Genomic DNA, 8,822 nt, shown 5'->3' with positions numbered 1-8,822 from the left:
ATTCCCTCATCTTCAATTTTTAAAAAAAGTTTGAGAAAAATTGGCATTAATTCTTCTTTAAGTGCTTAGTAGAATTCACCCCTGAAGCCATATAGTTCCAAGCTTTTATATATTGGGAGTTTTTTTATTCAATCTCCTTACTCATCATGGTCTGTTCAGATTTTCTATTTCTTCATGATTCCATGTTGGTAGGTTGTACGTTTCTATGAATTTATCCACTTCTTCTAAGTTTTCCAATGTGTTGGTGTATCATTGTTCATAGTAATTTCTGATGATCCTTTGTATTTCTGTAGTATCAGTTGTCATATCTCTTCTTTCATATAGGATTTTGTTTGAGGCTTCTCTCCTTTTTTGCTTGGTTAAGTTGGCTAAAGGTGTTTTAATTATGTTGATTTGATTTTTTTTCCCTAAAAACCCCAACTCTTAGTTTCCTTGATCTTTCCTATTATCTTTCTAGTCTCTATGCCATTTATTTCTGTTCTAATCTTTATTATTTCCCTCTTTCTGCTGACTTCGGGCTTAGTTGGTTCTTCTTTTTCTAGTCCTTGCAGGTGTGAAGTTAGGGCAATTGAAATCTTTTCTTTTCCTTTATGTAGGATATTTGTTGCTATAAACTTCCCTCTCAGCATTGCTGCTGCTGCAGCTCATAAGATTTGGCATGTTGTGTTTCTGTTTTTGTTTGTCTCAAGATACTTTTTGATTTTTTTGATTTCTTCTTTGATCCATTGGTTGTTCAGGACTGTGTCATTTAATTTCCACATATTTGTAAATTTTCTGAAGTTCCTCCTATTATTGAGTTCTAGTTTTATACCTTTGTGGTTAGAAAAGATACTTGAAACAATTTCAATATTGGAGACATTTTAAATAGCAGCTAAATCAACATGTGTGGTATCAACAATGTACATAATTCAGCTGAGGTAATGACAACACAAATGTCTGTCATCATGTTCATGCATGCATGGTAATGACAACTCCTTTGTACTTAACTGATAATAAAATGCCATCAGCTGATGGGGATAATAATATGCCAACTACTATAAGACATATTCCAATTTCAGAGATGCTAAAATGTGGAAAAGGTGCATCTTAACATCAATGGGTTTAATTAACCTGAATTTAATAAACCATTTTACTATTCTGGGCTATTAAAAATAAAATTTATTTATAGAAAATAAACTTTTTTTCCTTATAGGAAATTTTAAGTAGTATTTTTCTTTGCATTTGTGATTTTTTTGGGAATAGATTCTGAGAACTGAAATTATTTAGTCAAAGAATATAAACATTTTTAAGGTGTTTGATCTTTATTTCTGAATTGCTTTACAGAAGGTAGTTCAAACTATACAGGCTTATGAACAATGTTATTTCAGCATTCTAAACTTGACTTTATAGAAAAAAGCTGGCATAGGTGGCCTGCAAGGTGGCCTCAATGATCTGAAGTGATGGCATGTGACTTTTGAGGCAAGGGCTGACACAATTGCAGCTTCTACCTTGTTCTTTCGGACACATTCTGTGGGAAGCCAGGTGCCAGGTTTGGCAGATACTCAAACAGCCTGTGGAGATGCCCATGTATGGAAGAAACAAGACTGACAATGAGAACCAACCTGAGCGTAAAATGCCTTAAAAGTGGATTCTTTTGCCCCAGTCAGGTTTTCAGATGTCCAAGGCCCTTGTTAACAGCTGAGTTGCAACTTTATGAGAATCCCAGAGCCATAACTGCCCAGCAAAGCCACTTTCATGTTTTTGACCCACAGAAACTATGAAAGATTATAAATGTTTATTATTTCTGCTACATTTGGGGGTAATATATTATGCATAAATAGATAATGAATACAATAATGGCATTGTTTAATAAAATATGCAAAGATGTCACTATCCAAAAGAGAGTACATCTCTAGTGGGCCATTGATTTAATTATTCATGGCAAGTCTTATATTATTATGAGCACTTGGAGTTTCAATCTTAGCTTATTAGCTATGTGAACTTGGTCAATTCTTTTAGTCTCTTCGGTCCTGAGTTTTTTTATTTTTATTTTTTTTTTTTTTGTCTTTCAAAGGAGATAATGATACTAGCCTTAATTTCTTCAGATGTGTATTTTAAATTAAAAAGAAAATTTTATGTTCTGTAAAATTTGAAATTTTCAATTTTAACTTTAAAATTTTCAACTTTTAAAATCACATGGAACATAAACCAGGTAAATGGATAGTATTTATTTATATTTTACTTATTTTAGAGCTTAATTTTAAATAGATAATACTATTTATACAGTTCAAAATTAAAAGGTACACAAAATGGTAGGTATTATAAAGCCATCTTCCTAGCCTAGACATTACATTCTCTACATTATATGGCCCATGGGGATAATAAACATTGCCAGTTTTTCTGTTATCTTTGTTGATATATTTTATAAAACCACATATAAGATATCTATATCAATCTTCTCTTAAAAACACAAATGATAGTAGAATTACTTTTTTGTTACTTGACTTTTTTCTCTCAATAATAAAATTCAGAGACCATGATATTTAGTATGTGGCCTAAATATTTTTTCTTAAACTGTATCTTAAAATTTCTGTTCTGTTATTTCATTTTCTTTTCAGAGACTCCAATTATTTATATGTTTGATCTCTGCCTTAGCCTATTTGGGGTCTTATAACAAAATAGCATGAATTGGGTAGCTTATAAACAACAGAAGTGGCCAGGCGCGGTGGCTCACACCTGTAATCCCAGCACTTTGGGAGGCCGAGGCAGGCGGATCACAAGGTCAGGAGATCGAGACCATCCTGGCTAACACGGTGAAACCCCGTCTGTACTAAAAATACAAAAATTAGCTGGGCGTGGCGGTGGGCGCCTGTAGTCCCAGCTACTTGGGAGGCTGAGGCAGGAGAATGGTGTGAACCTGGGAGGCGGAACTTGCAGTGAGCCGAGATGGCGCCACTGCACTCCAGCCTGGGTGACAGAGCGAGACTCCATCTCAAAAAACAAAAAACAAACAAAAAAACCCCCCCCAAAACCCCCAGAAGTTTATTTCTCACAGTTCTGGAGGCTGGGAAGTTCAAGATCAAGACACTGGTAAATTCAGTGTTTGGTGAGGGCCCACTTGCTGGTTTATAGATGGTTATCTTTTACAGTCCTCTTATAGTGGGAGGGGAGAGGAATCTCTCTTGGGCCCCTTTGATAAGGGTACTAATTCCATTCATGAGAACTTTAACCTCATGACCTAAGGAACACCCAAAAGTCCCAAACCCTAATACTATTACCTTGGGGTTTAGGATTTTGACATATAGAATTTGAGGGTACACAAACATTCAGATAATTGCAGTCTCCTTTACCTGTATTCCATATTATTCATTTTTTCCCTAATTGTTTTTAGCTCTTTATTTTTGTTCCCTTATTTCTACATTTTATATCTTTTAGTGTTCATTTTTGCCAATGTTGATTTACCCTTGTGTTCTTTACAGTTTTGTTGTCACTTTCATGATGATTTTATTTTTTTCTTTCATTGTTCTTCTGATATTTGAGAGCTCCTGTTTCACTTCCGACTATTGTCTCACTAATTATTCCTTATTGCTTAGTACTCTCACTTGATAGAGCATTACACTTTATGGCCAAATTTTTACCTCATCTATGGCTTCCTTTTTCTGGTGACATTCTTTTTCTGCTATCATTTTTCCAGTTCCTATCCTCATATTACCTTTGGAGGCACCTTTTGTACATCCTTTTTGTATGTGAATCATAAAGCATAATAATGTATGACCTGTGAACCTATCTCTTAGTATGCATTCCATTTAAAATTTTCTCATGTTGGAAGAGATGGATTTTTCCTGGGCCAACATTTTGGGGGAATGATGGGAGGAGGAGGCGTGTCGCATTCTAGGCTGGATGGATTTTTTTCTTATTATCTAGAATTTTATAACTTACTTTGCCTTTACTCTGGACCAAAACAGATAGATAGGCTGCTGTAGTTTTTGTTCTTTTTCATAATGTAACACCTCTCTTATCCCTGTCTCTAATTATAGGAACAGACAAAGATGGCTTATTTGTGCCATTTTTCATTCAGTTCCTGCTTCTTTTAGATGAGAATAGGTATAGAGAAAATGCTGTCATCCTGTGCACCTCTATCCTGCTGGAAATAGAGGGTATACCTCATGTACCCTTCACTTTGAAAAAGCCTACTTTGTTGGCTTTTTCTCAGATCTGCAGTCTTAGTGACCTATTACTCTTCTCTATGCTTTTGAAAGTTTTTCATTTTATTTGGATTTAACTATTTTCTACTACTGTTCAAAATGGATTTTGCTTTTCTGTTTCTTATTCTCCTTGGTACTTCTAGTTGATTTCCAGGAATGGTGGGGTGGTGATGGTGGTGGTGGGGAATTCTGACTTTATACCATCTTTATCAAACCTGAAGTTACATTTAAAATTTTTTTTGTGGTGCTCATGTGTTAAATATTTGTAGTCCTTAGGTTCACCCTAGGGTGAACTAGGCTGGATCAGGTGGCTAGCCTCCATATTCCTTCTTTCTCCTTAGACCATGTCCCCTCCTTCATTCACTTTACAGAAATTGTTGTGCATGCTATTACATGTCAGGCACTGCAATAAGCACTGGAAAACAAAGACTAAACCAGACGTGAGTTCTATCCACACAGAACCTGTAAGAGGTTATGACAATTAAACCAACAGAAGCAGAGCTTTCTAAAACAATTTTTTGATGGGAGACTGATGTCTATTAAACATAAATAGAGATACATGCTGTTGCTATAGAAGAGACGTTCCTGAAAAACAGGATGAATTGGGATGCAGAACACAGAGAGGATTAACCTTGGGTGGAGAAGTCAGTGGCAGCCTAATGGGAAAAGCGTAGGCTCTGGAGACTAATTCCCTCCATTCAAAACCCACTTTTGCTCCTTCCCAGCTGCATGAACTGGGGAAACTATTGAGCTTCTCTATGCCTCAGTTTCCTCATGTTTTGCTCACAAAATGAGACTATGTAATGCATAGTTGTATATAAACCACAATAAAAAGCAGCATAGTAGAATGCTTAAGAACATATATTTTGGAGAAGGTTGCTTGTCTGACCTTGGATACATTAGCAAATGTTCTTGTGCCTCAGTTTCTTGATTTATAAAATAGGGGCGATAATAATGTCTATTTCGTAAGACTGTTATGAGACTTAAATGAGTTACTGTATTTAAAGTGCTTCTGATGTTGTCTTGGAGATAAAACAAACCATGTAACTATGCCTGGAAGGTAGTAAGCACCATCTAAGTATTTGCCAAATAAGGCATTTATCATCATACCCGAAATATAGAAAGTACTAAAACATAGTAGCTATTACAGCAGAAGGGGAAAAGTAAGTAGGTTTTGTGGCAGGAACCTGGAGTATTTCCTGTGATAGCTTCTATAGGCAAGCTACTTTTGAGAGGGAAGGAACAGATCAGAGGTTCAGGGAGAAAGGAGAAGATTTGAAATAGCTGCTGTTGAGTTAGAAAAAAAGAGATGGCTGAACGGTGTTGTCTAGTTGAGGTTAAATAATGCAGTGACTCATAGAGGTACAAATACAAGCGTCTGTCTTGTTTTATATAGCAATAGTTGGTGGCCTGGTTCTAGGCACAGACAAGGCAGATTGATATGAGGCTGCAGTTCTCCCAGATGTGACAGAACAGCATCAGGGCAAAGAATTCAAGAATGTTGGCAAAAGGTGGTTAAAGCAATAGACCATAAAGACTATGTTGAGTAGGGAAGGAAATAAAGAGAGGAGGAAGCAAAGAGTGAAGGCACAGAGTTCCAGGTGAGGTAGAAATGCAATTGTAGCGGCAGCAAGTGAATGAGATGGATGGAGAGGAAAAAAAGTCCCTTGGGAATGCACACTGAAGAAAATAAGAAAGCATTTCTTCATAAGGAAGAATAAGTTTAACCTACCCATTTCAGTCATCTGTAGGGCAGAGACAGCTTTAAAGTGGGAGGAGCCTCAGGATCATATTATTTGCAACATTAGAAGTAGAGTGAGAAGAGAGGTCTCCAAAGAAAATGGTTCTTACGGGCTCAGAGGTCTAGCCATTTTACTTTTTCATGTGCAAGCCCTACTCTCTAGCATGGCAGACCATTGAGAAGAGTGACTTTCAGGGTGGCGTATATGTGTGTGTGGGAGGGTGTGAGAACATGGAGAGAGTTAGGAGAGTAGCCCCTAAAGGTGATCAATGTTCTTTGAGATCAAACAAACAAGAATTTTAGAGAAGACACTGCAGTCATAATGCTGTTGATGCAAGCAAACGTCTTACAAAAAATGAGACTTTTCTAGATTCTATGATGAAGGTGGAAGGTCTGCATTAAATCTGGGTCAATATCATGTATTATACTCCTCAGTAAACCTACATTATGTTGTATATTAAACAGAGCCTTTTAAAATAACTGACATTCCTTTTGCTGTGGAATGTATCCATTTCCCTTGAGTTGACATGTCTGATCTGTGAGGCTTTGGGCCTTTGCCTTGCAGTTGCTTTATATGGGTGGGATCCAAATGCATGCCAAATTGAATATTGCTAGATGTTGAGAGTTTAGGAGAAAACAGGCAGGGGTGAAATATCTCTGAGTTCTAGCTGAAGGTCACTGTGGCAATTTGATTCAATTCAATTCAACAATTATTTACTGAGTGTTAACTCTGCATAAGTCAAGTGGTTTAAATAGAGTGGTCACTGCCCTTGTGAGGCTCACAACTAAGGGACAGGACAACCCATTCCAACTTGCCTGCAATGTATCTTCATCTTCTGTCATAAACTGTAGGGTTATATAAGGTTTCTTAGAATTCATTAATTGAATCATTTGTTCATTCAATACATTTTGTTTGTTTGTTTTGAGTTCTGTGGTATGTCATGCGCTGGTGGTTGGAAACTCTTGATCAGCTCCTGTGACGTCCAGATGAACAACCTGTCATCAGTATAATTTCCTAAGATTCTAAGAGTTAAATAGGGTTTGTCTTCTTTAAGTCACCCAAGACCCCAAAGGACTATGTCCTCTCCCAGGAATAGAAACACTGTTTGTGATGGTGTCTTCATCCTTTTTTGGTACCTTCTATCTGCATGCCATCCTAGTGACCCTCAGAGATCATGTTTCAGAACCATGGAAATTTACAGGAATTAGAAAGCTTGGAATTAGAAGAACTTGGTTTGAATCCGGTTCTTCCGTGGTCTAGCTGTGTGTGATCTTGGTAAATTGCTTAGCTTTTCTCAATCACCATGGTTCTCATCTTTTCCACAACAAGCTTATAGATATTATTCTATCCATTTTACATTAAAAAATCTGTGGCTTAGCAAGGTTAGGTAATTTTCCCATGAGCCAGGGTTCAAATGCATGAAGTCTGACTTTGGTGTCCATGCTTAAATACTCCTTTATGTATGTCAATTATGAAGAGTTGAACACACTATCTGGTACATAGAACATACTCAATAAAATATAGCTGTTATTTTGGCTATCATAACTGAGAACAAATACAATGGAAATATTTGCTAAAGGTGGAAACAAAACTGCACCAGTTATTTTGGAATAAGGAATCTTTTGTATTTGACCTTGGACCCCAACCACATGTAAGACTAACCTTGATTAGAGTGGCAAATGTCATTTATAATTGAAGGACCTAATTTTTATAATTCTATTTCTGCTGTAGTGAAAAATTACACTTTTGACATTTTCAATTAATGCTCTAGATAGCCCTGTATTGACATATATTGTACTAGGACCCTTAAACCAAGAGCTAAAATAGAGAGATGAATCCTTAATCAATGAATTACAGATCCTGGTAAAATGTTAAATTTAAATAAAACATCCACAATAAGTACTGTTTTGAGGTCTTTAAGAATGTTTATATTCTACATGCACTAAGTAATAGGGCTAAATGCATGTAGATTTTCATAAAGGCAACACATATGAAAATCTTTGCCTAATGTTGCACTATTATGTTCAGTATGGAGAGATGCAGTCTAATTTTCTTATAATTTCCTCCCCTATCTTGCTAGCATTTTGTAGGTTAATCCTTTGTTAACACAGCTTCTTAGAGTGCTCTTATTTTTCACTCACAAGTATTATTTTTTTCTTTATCTACCATAGAAAGACTGTCCTCATTCAGTTGCATTTAGGTAGGAAAGAGATGTTCAAATGTCATGTTTAAGAATGTCTTTCCCTTTCTTCCCCATTTCATTCTGTTCAAGTTTTGTGCTGTATCTGAAATAGCCTCTAAGTCCCCGGGGATGATGAAAAAACAATTTTATGGCAGAAGGTAGAAGAAAAACTATTGTAATTTTTTTTGTATGTGTGTGTGCTTATTTTTCTTTTTCTGAGACAGGGTCCTGCTCTGTCACCTGGGCTGGGGTACAATGGCATGATCCTAGCTCACTGCAGCCTTGAACTCCTGGGCTTAAGTAATCCTCCCTTCCTCAGCCTTCAGAGCAGCTGGAGCTACAGGTATGTACTACCATGCCTAGATAATTTTATTTATTTATTTTTTTGTAGAGACAGGGTCTTGCTATGTTGCCCAGACTTGTCTCAAACTCCTGGCCTCAAGTGATCCTCCTGCTTTGGCCTCCCAAACTGCTGGGATTACAGGCATAAGCTACCATGCCCTGTCCATTTTTTGTATTTTACAACAGAGGATGAAACTTCATTTTTAATTATAATTTTGACCCAAATCATCTTGTTTATGTAGACAAACAGGTCAATGACTTGTCCACATATCTATCCTCACAAGTCACTGGGGTGGGCAAACAGCTTGTGATATGTCCAGCAAAATATGTGTTCTGTTTGATTTTCCACAGAAGTATGAAAATCCAATTTAG

The sequence above is a fragment of the Pan troglodytes genome, chromosome 14 (assembly GCF_028858775.2).
Source record: "Pan troglodytes isolate AG18354 chromosome 14, NHGRI_mPanTro3-v2.0_pri, whole genome shotgun sequence".
Taxonomy (NCBI): Eukaryota; Metazoa; Chordata; class Mammalia; order Primates; family Hominidae; genus Pan; species Pan troglodytes.
The sequence above is the reverse complement of the archived record's forward strand: the minus strand, read 5'-3'. Positions refer to the sequence as shown.